A 15,505-nucleotide genomic window follows, 5' to 3' on the forward strand; every position below is an offset into this window, starting at 1 on the left:
CCTTGTTACCCACTGCTGTTCAAGAGCTAGCCAAATTATATTTGCAGTAAGGTTGTGTATACAAATAACACTGTGCTCCTTCCTGTCTTCCTTGTGCCCAGAAGTGCTGCCATTTAGTTCCATTAAGCTACTCCTACATCACACCATTAGTTTTGAAAGAAGTTTGCTGGATCCTAACTAGAAGCAAGACTAAGTAGTTAAGTAGGTGGTTGCTATTGCTTAGACAACTTTGAAGCAATCACTGTGTTATTGCTGAGTATTTTTGTCCAACAAACTTTGTGTTTACTGTTTGAAAACACATTCACAAAATGGTTTTTAGCAGTAACTCTTCAAATTGCCTGTAACGTTGCATCTGCATTCATTTACATGCACTGTTTTTCCAGGGTTGGAAATGCTTCGGGAATCTGCAAAAATATTTCCCGAGGTATCCTGTAAATGTCAATTGACAACATTCAGGAACTTGTGGTTTGAGAGCTCAACCATGTAGGAAAAGGACAGTCAAAAGCATTGGAAAGGCTCATGCTCAGCTTCCTGAGCAGAGGGCACCTCAACAGTGGCTGGGTACTTAGCTTTCTGTAGGGATTTGAGCCTGGATTGGGTTTACGTGGCAAGGTTAGCCTGAAAATCAGCCTTGGTGGCTAATTATAAAAAGGAGTTAGTCCAGCGGAGCGGTGCCATAAGTGAGCAGAAAACCAGGTCTGTGGCCAGGGTGACTTGCTGACGGTGCTCGGCTTTGGGAGCTCTGCTGTGCAGGAGCTACAAAGACAAATTGTGAAAATGAAAACAGCTTTAAAAGACAGGTGTCAAAGTGGAATTTTCTGTGCTTTCCTTTACTTCTCCCTTCAGTGAAGGCTGGTGAGTTATATAGAAAATGATACTTGGAAGACTCTTTCATACACTTTTTATTTAGATACCCTGATCTCTCACCCTGCTCTCTCTCACACGTGTAAAAGAAGCCATTAACTTTTGCATTCACACTTCCAGTGCTTTCATTACATTCATTACTAATGATTGCACTTTCTGGACACGTTGGTGTTTGTATCCCTATTATTTAATGTTTTATTACTTCTGTTTCGTGCTTCCCATATGTTTCCGGGGAGAATTCCCTTCTTTCTTTTGCTAGTCTTGTTTCTGCTTGCTCTTTCTGTGTATGCCAATTAATAATGAAGGCTATGCCTGTGCTTCCCCTCCCTATGGCACAATGTGGTTTTCTCTAGCTCTCACTTTTTGTGAAAAGTAGGCCATCTACTGTTGCTTTCTAGTATGGATTACAGATTGCCCAGCAAACGGCCGTGTTATCCAGATAGCTTCACAGGTGGACTTCACAAGTGCCTCTTCTCCTGTTTATCAGCACTTCTTATTTTGCGAGCGTATTGTGATGCAAAAGTCTCCATAGCAAACTGAAATCCTACTTCTTTTTTTTTCCTTCTTTTGAATAGTAACCAATATATTTGGGTCATGTGTTCAGCTACCATAGACTTAACAGTTTTTCATTTTGTAAAATAGATAGTGTTCAGTGTTCAGGTTTGTTAATCTAAGAATTTTCCCCAAATGGGCGTTTTTCACAGTTATACATCAAACACTCTTCCCCTTTCCCGTCCTCACTGAAGTTAGAGGGCAGGAGATGACCAGCTAATGATGTAGACAAAAATTAGTGACAGTTTTTGTCAGTTTAGCACATTTTTGTTGTATGGTGGTTGTTGGTTTGTTTTTGGTTTGGTGTTTTTTTTTTTTTTCGGTGTGGTTATGAACAGAAAAGTGACTTTAAAAATTGAATCTTGGTAGTACACATATCTATTCTCCATATGTCTTCTGAGTCATATCTGTATAGTATACTGACGAAAACAAGCTCTAGTGTTGTCAGCACTGTGAAACACAAAGAGCTGTGAAAAGGGAGCCGGCCCATCATCTGCCTGTTGTACCACCAGGTCAGCAGTTGGGTTCTGAATCCTTAGTTATTTTTAGAGATGCTACAGAAAACGAGCATTTAGAGTGCTTAACTTCTTGTGAGAGGTGAACTTGATGTGGAGCCAATTGTTTGGACTTCAGTTTGATGGGGACATTATTGCTAGATTAGAATCAGATGCAGCCAAAGACAGCTTTTCATTTACTGTACTTTTAGATCAAAGTTGGATATTTCTTCCTTTCCTTCCTGTGAAAACTGGCTGAGGGACTTGTCATGCAACATTATTATTGGCAAAAATTTCCTTTACTTAGTCACCTATTAGTCTTAAGTCTGTAATAAAATATTTACTACTTGGTTTATTACGAATAAAGCATGAGTATAATCATTTTATTACGCTCGGTTCATTTTTTGTTCACTTGCAATCATACATGATTTCTTAGTGCCTAGCCTCTTTTTATGTTTTAATATGGAGCTTTCATTAAAATTTTTATTCCAGTTTTAGGTAAATTGCAATTTTTGGGATATTTCCTTTTCTCAATTAGAAATACAGGTATAATCATAGTTCCTCTGGGGAGTGATTTTTTTAAATACCCCTGCTTTACATAAGCAAAATTACAGAACAATTCCATCTTTTTGGATATCTGACTCTTTAAATTGGTCACTACCAGAGAGGCAGTCTTGCATTGGGCGATTGCTGTGCAGAAGGAAGGAAAAAGAAAGTAGGTGAAAGTCCCTTTAGTAGCTCTGAGAATGATAAAACGAGGTTGATCCTTAGTGCCTTGTGGGTAGAAATATAAGACAAGTAGAGGCAACTCACTTTTCTTAAACAAGACAATTAGGGATCCAGCTAAATTGCTGGGGGTGCATATGAATAAGTAAAGCATCCATCCTTACTGATCTACCACTTGTCAGATGTTGTTTTAATTTGATGAGGAGGACAATGTCTGCTTAAACCCCCACTGTCTGCCCAAATGTAGCTGGAGAGCAGGACTCGACTCTTAGGGTGAGGTTCTAGAAGTCAACAATGGCAACACCCCAGTTAAGTGTTGTTATGGAGCTGTGACAAATGACTTCTTGACAGACATGTAGGAGCTATCTGATTACACAGGAAAGAGCATCAAAATTAACCTCAGATGCCCGACATCTCAATGTAGTAAGCTCACACACACACACACACACACACACACTCTCTCTCTCCTCTGAGGTGCCAGTGCCTTCTAGAGGTCAAGAATGAAGCTGAAGGCGTTCACTCTGGGTTAGAAGAAATGTAATTCTGGAGGAGTTTGGACAGGACTGAGAAACGTTTTTAATATTTCTAATATAAATTATGAAGTAGTCAATGACAATGTCTAAATGGTCCATCTCTGGTTTTCAGACTTCGCCAAATGAATGTCACAAGCTGATCACAGGAGCTGCTTCTTCAGGCTGCTTTAAACACGGGCAGAAATCCCGTGCCAGTTCATACTGCACAAGTTCCTTCGACTACGCAGCTGCAGGGGATTTAAGCATTCAACTGAAGTAGGTATGTATTAAACCTATTTTCACACTACCAGAGGTCGCTACTGTGGCAAATAATGTGATTTTTTAACCTCAGATACCTCTTGGCTTCACGAACAATAGAGGCAATGTTGCCATTTCTGTTTAAATGTGCAGTTTTAGGTACTCCTGATATTACTTCAGCATCTTTTGTAGAAAAGTACTCACAAAATTTTGCTAAGACAAATTTTCCTGCGATTTTGCACACAATGTTCACCTTTGCTCCTTACCTAAATTCCCATCTAAATCTAAATGTTTCAGACAGCTGGACATTGCCATAATATAGTCTGTACAACCTCTATCTTCTGTAAATAGGCAGGTAGGTATGTAGATAGACAGAGCTTCTTCTAGCAGCAGTCACCGAGACGGCAAGTGCTTCTCTATGAAGTCTGTTTTATTTAGCTGACATAACAGGAGCTGATCTGTACGTAATTGTGCCAAAGAAGGATCATCTTGTCTGCATGTTTCTTCCAGTCTCTGCCTTTCCTTGAGGATATTGAGGGCTGTTGATAGCGTGGTAGAAATTGTATCTTGCCAAAAAAGCTTTGAAACCTTGCCTTATAAACCATGGTCCTTATGGTCCTTTTTTTTTTTTTTTTTTCATAATAGTTCCTCTGGAATTCCCCAGTAAGAAAACATACTCTTAACCTTCCCGGTGACATTTTAGTTGTACTTGGCAACCACACAGTTCAGAAGTATTTTGGCTAATAGTCTAGCCCAGCTGGCTATTTCTCTCCCTCCAGTGCACAAAGATTGATATCTACTCTTCTGGTCTTCTTCAGACAAAGCTGGTATTATCATAAAATCACCTTTTCTTTTTTTTTTCCACAGCCTTACTAAAGTGTCAGAATTCAGAGATTCTTTGACTTTTTGACATGCTGTAGGCTACTCTAGAAATAGTGAGGTTTTTTTTCAGCAGTTTCTAAAAGCCTCAGGGCCATCCTGTCTTCTATTTTCAGTTTCCTCTCCAGGTTTTAGGGATTACCCTAAACCTACAAAAGAATATGCTTTTTTTTTTCACTTGTAGCTAGGGATTCACTACTATTTGAAAAGACAGGGGATATTTTGTGACTATTTACTCTACTCTGTAAGGTTCTGGTCAGGCGAATGTAGTTTTGTTGATTTTAACTTTCCCAAAGAGCAATGGCCTGTAGATTTTCCTGACCCTGTGGTGTCTGTGCTTTCTTCCACAGGATAAATATATTGAGATTTTTGTTTCTGTAACTGAATGACAGGTTGGGATATCCACTGTTATCAAAACTTTCTGTAGGACAAGTTCATGCCTGAATTTGCAGTAATTTACCCCAATACTCTATCAGCAGAAATCTTGTGTAAGGAACGAGTCATAAAAGCTTCACGCAGTTTCATATAAGAGAAGAAAGAGGACTGTTTTGGACTGACGTGGAAGGTGGCAATACCAAGAATACTCTTTGTTTTACAAGAAACATATTCAGGCAATTTGGTACACTACACAACATTTTTTTTTTTTTGTAAGGTCTTGGAAAGGCCCCATCATTCTGCATTCCTTTCTTTTCTTATACAGCTATTTCTCTCTGACTGCAGAGAATGACCTCAGGGTTACTGTAGGCAACAGTGAAACTCACAAAAGATTCATTTGTAGAGTAAGCATCTTCCACTGGTCTCATTTCATGGGAGAGCAGCACGAAACACATCAGCTACTTCCCTTTGCATGAGGAAGATGCTCTCCACTTGCAGTTGTCATCTCCTGCGCTCTCTGAATTAGTAATGATGATGTAGGCCCTGATTCAGGGAAACACTTGTGTACTTATGAACCTCAAGGAAACACTCAAACCTTCTTGACCTCCTTTTCATTAAGCACAAGTTTTAGTACTGAGAACAGAAGCATGAAAGCCTCAGACCTTCCTCAGTTAGCTTCTTCTGCTGGAAAGGGGGCAAATATTGCCAGTACCAAAAGATTAATTTCAAAATTAAAAGTATTGGCCAAATGGAGAAATCTGAAAATATGCACTATTTGCAAGAGGGAAGCTCTACCCAAGTCCACTTGAAATACCGTATCTTAGGGAAGCATATCTGCCGGCCTGTTGGCTTTGGAAGAGTGGTTGCCTGAACACCCTTCTGTCTTACCAGGATCTTGTCAGTTTGGTTTTAGTCAAGATGTATGTATGCTGTGTTTCATCCTGCAGGATCCGTTCTGTGGCACTTGGTTCTCTTGGCTAGATTTTCCAGACCTTGTCAAGAAATGATGCCCATCTACAAGAAGGGCTGGAAGGAGGATCCGGGGAACTACAGGCCTGTCAGTCTGACCTCAGTGCTGGGGAAGGTCATCTCGAGTGCCATCATGTGGCACATACAGGACAACCTGGTGATCAGGCTCAGTCAGCATAGGTTTGTGAAAGGCAAATCCTGCTTGACTAACATGATCTCCTTCTATGACAATGTGACTCACTTAGTAGATGAGGGAAAAGCAATGGATGTGGTCTACCTAGACTTTATTAAAGTCTTTCACACCATTTCCCACAGCATTCTACTGGAGAAACTGGCTGCTCGTGGCTTGGATGAGAGTACAGTTCACTGGGTAAAAAACTGGCTGGATGATTAAACCCAAAGAGTTGTGGTGAATGGAGTTAAATCCAGTTGGCGGCTGGTCACAAGTGGTGTTCCCCAGGGCTCAGCACTGGGCCAGTTCAGTTTAATATCTTTATCAATGATCTGGACAAGGGGATCAAGTGCACCCTCAGTAAGTTTGCAGACAACACCAAGTTGGGAATGTTGATCTGCTTGAGGGTAGGAAGGCTCTACAGAGGGATCTGGACAGGCTGGATTGGTGGGCTGAGGCCAGCTGTATGAGGTTCAACAAGGCCAAGTGCCAGGTCCTGCACTTGGGTCACAACAACCCCCTGCAGCGTTACAGGCTTGGGGAAGAGTGGCTGGAAAGCTGCCCGACGGAAAAGGATCTGGGGGTATTGGTCGATAGGTGGCTGAATATGAGCCAGCAGAGTGCCAAGGTGGCCAAAAAGGCCAATAGCATCCTGGCTTGTATCAGAAATAGTGTGGCCAGCAGGACTAGGGAAGTGACTGTTCCCCTTTGCTGGGCATTGGTGAGGCCACACCTCGAATGCTGTGTTCGGTTTTGGACACCTCACTGCAAGAAAGACACTGAGGTGCTGGAGTGTGTCCAGAGAAGAGCAACAAAGCTGGTGAAGGGTCTAGAGCACAAATGTTATGAGGAGTGACTGAAGGAACTGGGTTTGTTTAGCCTGGAGAAAAGAAGGCTGAGGGGACACCTTATCGCTTTCTAAAACTACTTGAAAGGAGGTTGCAGCGAGCTGGATGTCAGTCTCTTCTCCCAAGCAACATGCAATAGGACAAGAAGAAATGGCCGCAAATGGTGCCAGGGGAGGTTTAGATTGGATAGTAGGAAAAATTTCTTCACTGAAATGGTTGTCAAACATTGGAACAGGCTGCCCAGGGAAGTGGTTGAGTCACCATTCCCGGACATATTTAAAAGACGTGTAGACATGGCACTAAGGGCCATGGTTTAGTGGTGGACTTGGCAGTGTTAGGTTAACGGTTGGACTCGATGATCGTAAAGGTCCTTTCTGACCTAGAGGACTCCAGGATTCTACGAAGAAATGAGATATGACACTCTCATTGCTGCAAGGGAATTGCCTCTCCAGCTTTTCATCCTTCTTGCCTCACATTTCAAGAGACCCATGTTCTTCAGACACTCCCTCCAAACTTTTGTATCCGCTGCATTGGTACAACACTACAGCTCAACGAACTGCTAACCTGTACCCTTCCTGGTACCACTGGATCTCAACAAGCAGCTGTTGTGTGTTGTCTCTTCTGTAAACTGCCCTTTCAAGTCCAATTTCCCACTTAGCTACCGAGGGTGACACCGGTTTGTTTCAGTGTTTTAGTTTGGGTTGGTAATGAAGATCATCGTATGCTAGCTCTGACAATAGAAACACCAGGCCTGTTTTAAACCTCGTATACTTGTCATAAAGCAGGAAATCCTCTTTCCAAGGTTCATGGGACTTACTGACAGAAGTAACACAGCCTGAGAAGAATGGCTATGCATGCTCCTTCTGAGTGCCTTTTGTTCAGCACACAACTGAAAAATGACCCTTCCTCTGGCATTTCCTGGTTTGCATTTCTAGCACATCTGTGATCAAGATCACTCTTTAAGTACTGCTTACTCCTTTGATTATCTCTGCTTGCTCTGCTTTTCTGTGTCCTTTCATTAGCTGGAAATACTTTTGTAATGTCTGTCTCAAATACTTTGTTAAATGGCCAACTTCTTATTTCTTAGGGTCATCTCAGTGGTTTTCTTTTGAGTCCCAGTGGTTTACGGCTAGAAAACCACCCGTCAATCCTTTTCGGAAATAACAATTATCAGGTTGTCTCAAATTTAATTATTCTCATAGAGTGACGTCTTGGCAAATACTTTGCAGAGCCTCCCTTTGGCTCTATTAACCATCTCGGAGAGCTTTATTTGGACATAAAGTTATAGTTAAGTTTCCTGAGGCTTCCAAGTCTTTCACCTTTTTTTTTTCCTTCCTTGATTAGGAAAGCCGTGATTGGCAAACCAACGTTCTCTCCTTCCTACCCTATTGCAAACTGAGGGATCTCTCCCCTACCTTTAACTGTCCTTGCGTTAAAACTTGGTAGCCACCTGTGAGAATTCCTTCTATTCTGGCTATTCTGTAACTTTGTCAGCATTTTAGTGCTTTGGAGTACTGAAACCAGACTTACGTGTTTGTCTTTTTACCAAAGTTAAAGTTGTTTAGCTTGAAATCACACTGGAAAGCAAATTAGTAAAACCAGTGCAAAACACGGTATAAATGCTATTATTTTTGCTTCAGCCTGACTCATATTAAATTAGCTTAACTATCTTTATGAGATAAAATTTGCGTGACTTACAAATGGTTTGAATCAATTTTACTGCATCGGTTTAACTGAAAATGTAACTTTAAAACTGTGTAACTTTTAACACAGACAAACCTCACCGGCGATATATAAATAATACTGTATACATTAATTTAAACTCCCTAGTTACATACACTTCTCAATGTATTGAGTTAGTAAAACCTACGTGCCAAGGTACTTGGACAAGTTACTAGATACTTCTTAGAGATAAGACGTGGTTGACTTAAGTGTTTATTGATCAGCTGCTTCATTCCTGTATTGAGGTTTGGACCTACAAACTACAGTTTTCAAAGCTGTCTTGGACTTTAGAGTGGTAGAGATGGTGGGTGAAGGTATGTAACGAATCAGAGAGAGGAGGTGTAAGAATGAAGTGGTGTAAGAAACAGGTTGTTGGATACCGATAGAAAAACACGTGTACATACATGTATATGTAAGTGTGTATGTCAGTTTAGACAGAATTCTCACTCAGACACAACCCTGAATTTAGTTGCTAGTTCTTTAACAGGCTCCCTGCATGATGTCGTATGCCTGCTTCAGTTTCTAGCAGAGTCAAAAGGATTTTTCCAGTCATCTAAATGGGAGTAGGACAAAGCCCAGAGCATAACACATGAAGCTCAGCCTAGATTCAATGACTTCAAGAGCAACGACCAGCAGCAAATCTCACAGGTACAACTTCCTCAAGTGCTCAAGTGTGATCTTGAGGTTGCTGAGCTCACTCGTCAGACTAGGAGCTTATGGGAAGAGGACTGCATGCTGCCATGGACCTGTTGCATGACCCAAAGCATATCGTCTAGCTTCAGCAAGTCCAACTTAAGGACTGTTATAAGGGGTATTAACATTTCCAGTCCTCAGAGGACGTTGCAAAAGTTAATCCATTAAAATTCATGAGAGTCACTGAAACGATGGTGATATAAATCAAATGGAAAGTTACTGGAGCAAAAAACTCTGTGAGATATGTTTCTTCTAGTAAAACAGTTTCTCCTGCTTGACTTCCTTCTTTCCACACAGTGGAGGTCAACAGGGGCAGAGACAGCCCTATTCATTTTTCAGATTTCTACAGACTTTTAGTACATAGTATTTAGGCAATTTTCTAAAAAGGCAGCAGTATTTATGCCTTTTTTCAAGCCTTCAACATCTCCAGCCTGAGAAAGTTCAGCTTGGGTTTTTATATCAGATATTTAAGTCTGTTCCTTCCTGGAACACAACGCAACATGAAGGATAATGGTATCAGCGTCACCCATACAAATGAGACCCGATTAAATAAGGTGGGACTTCTTCTTTCGTCTGAATTATTCTTAAGTCCCTTTTTCTTTAACACTTGATTAGCGCAAATGCTTAAACCATTTGTGAGAAAAGCTTCCTTGTTGATTTTTAATATTCTTATCTTTCTGTTGAGGCTTGAGAGATCTCAAAACACACTGAGGACCTCTAACGAGGGAACATCTGATATATAAAAGCAGCAAAGAAAACAAAGCAAGCAGAAATTTGCATGAAATTAATGTTCTTTTAAAAGAGCAGAGAGAAACATGCCATCCCATGTTTGTTCCTTATTTTTACAAAACATACCCTACGGCAATGCTCAGAGCCTCCGTTACGGGCGATAATGGTAATAATATTGCGAGTCCTTATCTGAGACCTGGTGAAGCCAGTTAAAAGCCTTCCATTGATGGCAGGGGATATTAGATCAGGCCCTTTCAGAACGTATTTTGGTCAACTCTCCTCCAACCGTTACTCCACATCGGAGAAATGGGTTTTATCTCCCTTCTGCACTCCAGGCTTCTATCAGCAGAGTGACATCCAAGCAAGAGATCCAACACGAGAAAAGCCCATGCTGTCCCGGTGGTGAACTATGGAGGGTGTGGCAGGTTTTTAAAGAGCCTCGACACAATGACACATGGGAGAGAGAGTGAGGGAAAATAAATCACAGAGCGAGACTGGAAGGTAAAGATGTAGAGAGATATAAAAGTAGTTCTTCAGTTTTTCTAAAGCAAAAATAGTCCAGTCATGTTAAGACGTGAGCAGGTGGGAAAGTACAGCTTCGCAGCTTTAAAAATGTGTATTGTTTTTCAGCTGTTAACACAAAAGAGAGTTTGAAAAAAGTGAAAAACGTTCCGGCAAGTTTTGGAGCAGGAAGGAGGCTATGCCAAATTATTGCTGATGTTCAGTCTTTACAGGTGCGCTTTCTCCTTCACCTTGGTGGGAAATCCCCTCATTTAATCCCATAAAATGTAGCAGAATGATTGTAAGCAACTTCCTACTGGGTGCCCTTTTCTTCTGCTTTTCAAACCACAGCGAGGCAACAGGAATTAAGACCCTGAAGGTTTCGGCACATGGATGAAACCGTATCAGCTCACGGAGCATCACCGGCAGCGGGGTTCTGGAGAGATGCTGGCAGCCCCGTGTGAGGGAACATTTCACAAAGCAGAGGCCACCTTAAGCTGTTTGCTGTGGCTTGGTCTTCCTCCAAATACTTTCCCCCACACTTCTCAAGAAAGCTTGCTTTACTGTTAAACAGCCATGTTACATGGTGTTGCATTTTAGTGGGGAAGTGCTGGCTGTGAGTGGGATGGGCATTTGTTTTATGACATTTTACAATAAAGATGATTCACAGGGAAAAATATCTTTAAAACCGTATCCTGTTGTAGCCTTTCTCCATTATACACAACGAACTAGATACTAATATCTCCAGTTGCACATTTTATTTTCCAAAAACCAAAATGACAAAAAAACCCAAAGATGAGCACTACCCAAATGTATCATTTCCTGATGATCTTAATTATCAGATTCCTTCAAAATATTGGAAAATTATCAGAAAGTGCCACTCTGCTGTCAAAATGCGAATATTTAACAAGATATTACTTATTTTTTAAATAGTTTGAATCTTACTGGCAATATCAGCTTCTGTATATTATTGCAGTTTTCTTATGCTATTTCATTTTTATTTCATGAATATTTTTCTTTTCTTAAAAAAACTTGTGCATACAAGAAACATCTGTATTCTCTTTAACATTGGAAACACTTTGTATTGCCAAACTGATATCATGTAGCAGAACCATACCAATATTTAGTGTTTCAATAGTTGGTTTGTTTCCGCAGAAATCTCTTGGAATTTGTTCTATGCAGCAAATCTCAATATTTCGACTCTTTGCTCAAATTTGGAAATGCAATTTCTTCTTACCTGGCATTAAGCTGATAATCAGCACCATTCTCTTCTCAGTTTTCATGGGGTACATCTGAGATCAGACAGTCTTCTTGTCTCTTGTTTTCATTCCTCTTACCCCACTCATTCCCATCCTAATGCTACAGTCATAACCCCAACATTAGTCCTCTTCCCTGTGCACTCACCTAACCTCCTGCGACTAGAGTTGGGAAATTTTTCCCTCCTGTAGGACCTCAGACTATGAGAACCTGATAAAAAACCTAGATAGTAGGAAAAAAACAGGGCCGTATCTTACTCCATATAATTTTGGTGAGATGCTGTCTTTTTTTTCATGATTTATTAGTATAAGAGACAGAATGGGAGATGACTAATTCAGTGAGATCTTGTGTTAGTTTTGCAAACACACCACAAGAAGACGTATACATCATAATATTTGGTAGCAATTCACACATACATTGCCACTTGTGCACATGCAACGAAAATATACAGCATATTCCTCTGGCACTGTAGTTACAAAATGTGAATTGTTGAAGAGCTTATGATAAATACAGAGAATAATATTCCATTAATTTTAATTTATTTTTTATTATTTTTGTTTTTCACTGTTTTTTACAACCAGTAAATAAAGTATTACAGATGAAATATTTGACTAAGTGAACTAAACAGCTTAGAACAAGTCTTGTGAAAAAAATCTATTGATTATTTTTGATTAATTTCCATCTCGTTAGATTTTTAGTGCGATGAAAGATATAATTAAATATTTTTCACCAAAGGCCTGATCCAAAGCTTGTGAAAGGTAATAGGTGCTATCACAGTTTCATTAAGATTAATTGGCAAGGCTCCTTCATCAGGAGGAGCAAGATTTTGAGCATGGTAACTCGCCTGAGTTTTGAAAATTCAAGCTTTATGTTTTGAGATTAAAATTCCTGTTCATGCAAATGCAGCCTGTAAAAAATAATGAACAGAAAACTGGGTAGAAATCTTGAAGTGCTTGTTCAATTAACTAGAAAAAAAATTAATGTGAATGTACTGATTTTTGCAATGCTTTCGCAAGAAAATGCCAAAATGGTCTATAATTTTAATTCTCACATTTTATGTACTGAGGTACTGAATATGCAGGGCATTCTATACCTACTATTGTAGATTTCTCTATCATAGCACTGGCCAAAACCTCAAGGCCTCAAGCAAATGTTGTACCTTAACCAAAACAAATACTCACAGCATATTTCAGTTTGAAAAGAATAATCTATATATTTAAATTTTCCTGCTGATTTGGGAGGAAGCGAAGCGTTGTCACCTCAGAGCCTCACAGAGGGTGACAGTTCCAAGTTGCACATCGGTGGCCACTTTCTTCAGCCACGCGCGGCTGGTCAGCCCGTTGTCTTGCTGAAGTCGGTGGAAATTGTGCCATTGAGTGAAACAGGATGATAGCTAGGAACTTTATTTTCTTTTGAATAAACGCATCTCTTTCTGAGCTTTTCCTTTTACCTCATCGCCTCCTTTCCTCCTGCATCTCCACAACCATAGAATCATAGAATCATAGAATGGTTTGGGTTGGAAGGGACCTTAAAGATCATCTAGTTCCAACCCCCCTGCCATGGACAGAGAAATCCTCCACTACACCAGGTTGCCCAAAGCCTCATCTAACCTGGCCTTGAACACTTCCAGGGATGGGGCAGCCACAACTTCTCTAGGCAACCTGTTCCAGTGCCTCACCATCCTCAATGTAAAAAATTTCTTCCTTATGTCTAATCGAAATCTCCCCTCTTTCAGTTTGAATCCATTGCCCCTTGTCCTATCACTACATGCCCTTGTAAAAAGTCCCTCTCCAGCTTTCCTGTAGGCCCCCTTTAAGTCCTGGAAGGCTGCTATAAGATCACACCAGAGCCTTCCCTTCTCCAGGCTGAACAGCCCCAACTCTCTCAACCATCTCTCATTCCATACTGCCGCCACCATTTTGTGCTTGACAGACCGCTGTGGGCTCTGTGCAGCTCGTGACGTGCCACGTGGGCTTTTCTTTTGCCATCGAAACGTCTCCCTCTGAGGAAGAGCTGCCTTATTCTCAAGGCCCTATCTCTCTGTGATCAAAATATGTTCCTGTTATCTGAATGTAAGCTGATTCTGACCAGCCGGGAGGAAGGAGAAAAGAGGAAGGACGCTGGTGCGGTTACGGTGTTAGCCAGAGCCTCTGGGGATGGAGGTGTATTTCCCTGTTCTGCCACAAATGGCTGTGGTGGCTTCAGGCGAGTCACTTCAAGTGCTATACAGGTCCCTAAAATGTTACATGGGCAGCAAAATACTACTTTAAATGCCTAAAACGTTACTTAGGCAGCAAAAGAATACTTTAAGTCCTGAAGGCACTGAAACGCTTCAGCGTGGAGATGACTGCGCAGCGCGGTGCCTGCCCCGGCCAGAACAGCCTCAGCATGGCTCCGCCTGCCTCCTGCCGGGATGGGGTCTGTCTGCCAGGCTCCCCCGCTGCCAGCCCAGCCGGCCGGGCCCCGGGCCAGGGGACAGTCGGTGTCTGCGCTGTAGATTATCGCGCCCTTGGAGTGAATCCCTGCCATCATCCCGCCCCGCTCGCTGCGTCGCCGCCTGCGCTGCAGGGCGGCCGGGGGCACGGGCACAAATGGGTGCTCTCTGAGGGGCGGTGGGATGGGAGGGCATGGCGGGAGAACACCTCACGCTCCTGCGGTGCTTGGTGCTCAGTGCCAGGCTACAGCTGCTCACGATGAAAACCTCCTGAAACACTCACCAGCTGGACACGGAGTCATAGAATCACAGATTCACAGAATGGTTTGGGTTGAAACGGACCTCAAAGATCATCTAGTTCCAACCCCCCTGCCATGGGCAGAGAAATCCTCCACTACACCAGGTTGCCCAAAGCCTCATCCAACCTGGCCTTGAACACTTCCAGGGATGGGGCATCTACAGCTTCTCTGGGCAACCTGTTCCAGTGCCTCACCACCCTCTGAGTGAAAAATTTCTTCCTTAGATCCAATCTAAATCTGCCCTCTTTCAATTTAAATCCATTTCCCCTTTTCCTGTCACTACACGTCCTTGTAAAAAGTCCCTCTCCAGCTTTCCTGTAGGCCCCCTTTAAGTACTGGAAGGCTGCTATAAGATCACCCCGGAGCTTTCTCTTCTCCAGGCTGAACAGCCCCAACTCTCAGTCTGTCAACATCCATGTCCTCAACATCCATGTCAGGCAGCGAATCCATTCCTGTCGAGCTGCTGCACTTGCTAACAGAGGCACAGAGCAGGAGTTTGGCGCCAAGGTGCTTGGCCGTATCCCTGTTGTACTCAACCTCCCATTGCTCCATAGCTCATGGAATGAGGGTGTCAGTGCTCTTCCACCCGTCCCATGCAGAGCTCCTGGATCGCACCCTGCGATTGTCAGTCAGGTGTTATCTTGACCTAGTAATAATTTCATAAAAATAAAAAAAAAATCTTTTCCCTTACAAAGACGCTTGGAGTTTTCTTCCTCTGCATAAACCTTTGTAATAAGAGTCAGAAAACCTGTTTCTCTGCCCTGATATCCTTTACAAAGAGGCAGGCAAATACTGTCCTGTTTTAACAAGAGGGCTGGGGAAGGATGGGACCTCAAAAATCTGTTTCTGATGTCTTATGGACTTCAAAATTTTTCTGGTGTTTCTTAAGTGAACTGTTCTCCACACCTACTTTTTCCCGAGTGTGTTTAACTGATGTACATTCGACCTCCTTTCTCACCACTGTTTGCTCTCTGCCACTGTCAGGAGGTTAGTCTAACTTCTCCAAAACTGTCTTTCTATCGCTAAAATCTTTTATTTTCATATCCTGACTCTCCTGGTGATAACTTTAACAAAAAAAAATAAATACAGCCTTGCTTTCATTAAGAAAAAAAGATGCATTTCAATCTGTACTAATTAATCTTTGATAATATCTTGAGGAAGACATGACAATTGGAGTTTTTAAGCCCTGCTAGCCAGTGAGAGAGCACTAAGGGTTTTAAC

This window comes from Tauraco erythrolophus, chromosome 2 (assembly GCF_009769465.1).
Source record: "Tauraco erythrolophus isolate bTauEry1 chromosome 2, bTauEry1.pri, whole genome shotgun sequence".
In the NCBI taxonomy this organism is placed as follows: domain Eukaryota; kingdom Metazoa; phylum Chordata; class Aves; order Musophagiformes; family Musophagidae; genus Tauraco; species Tauraco erythrolophus.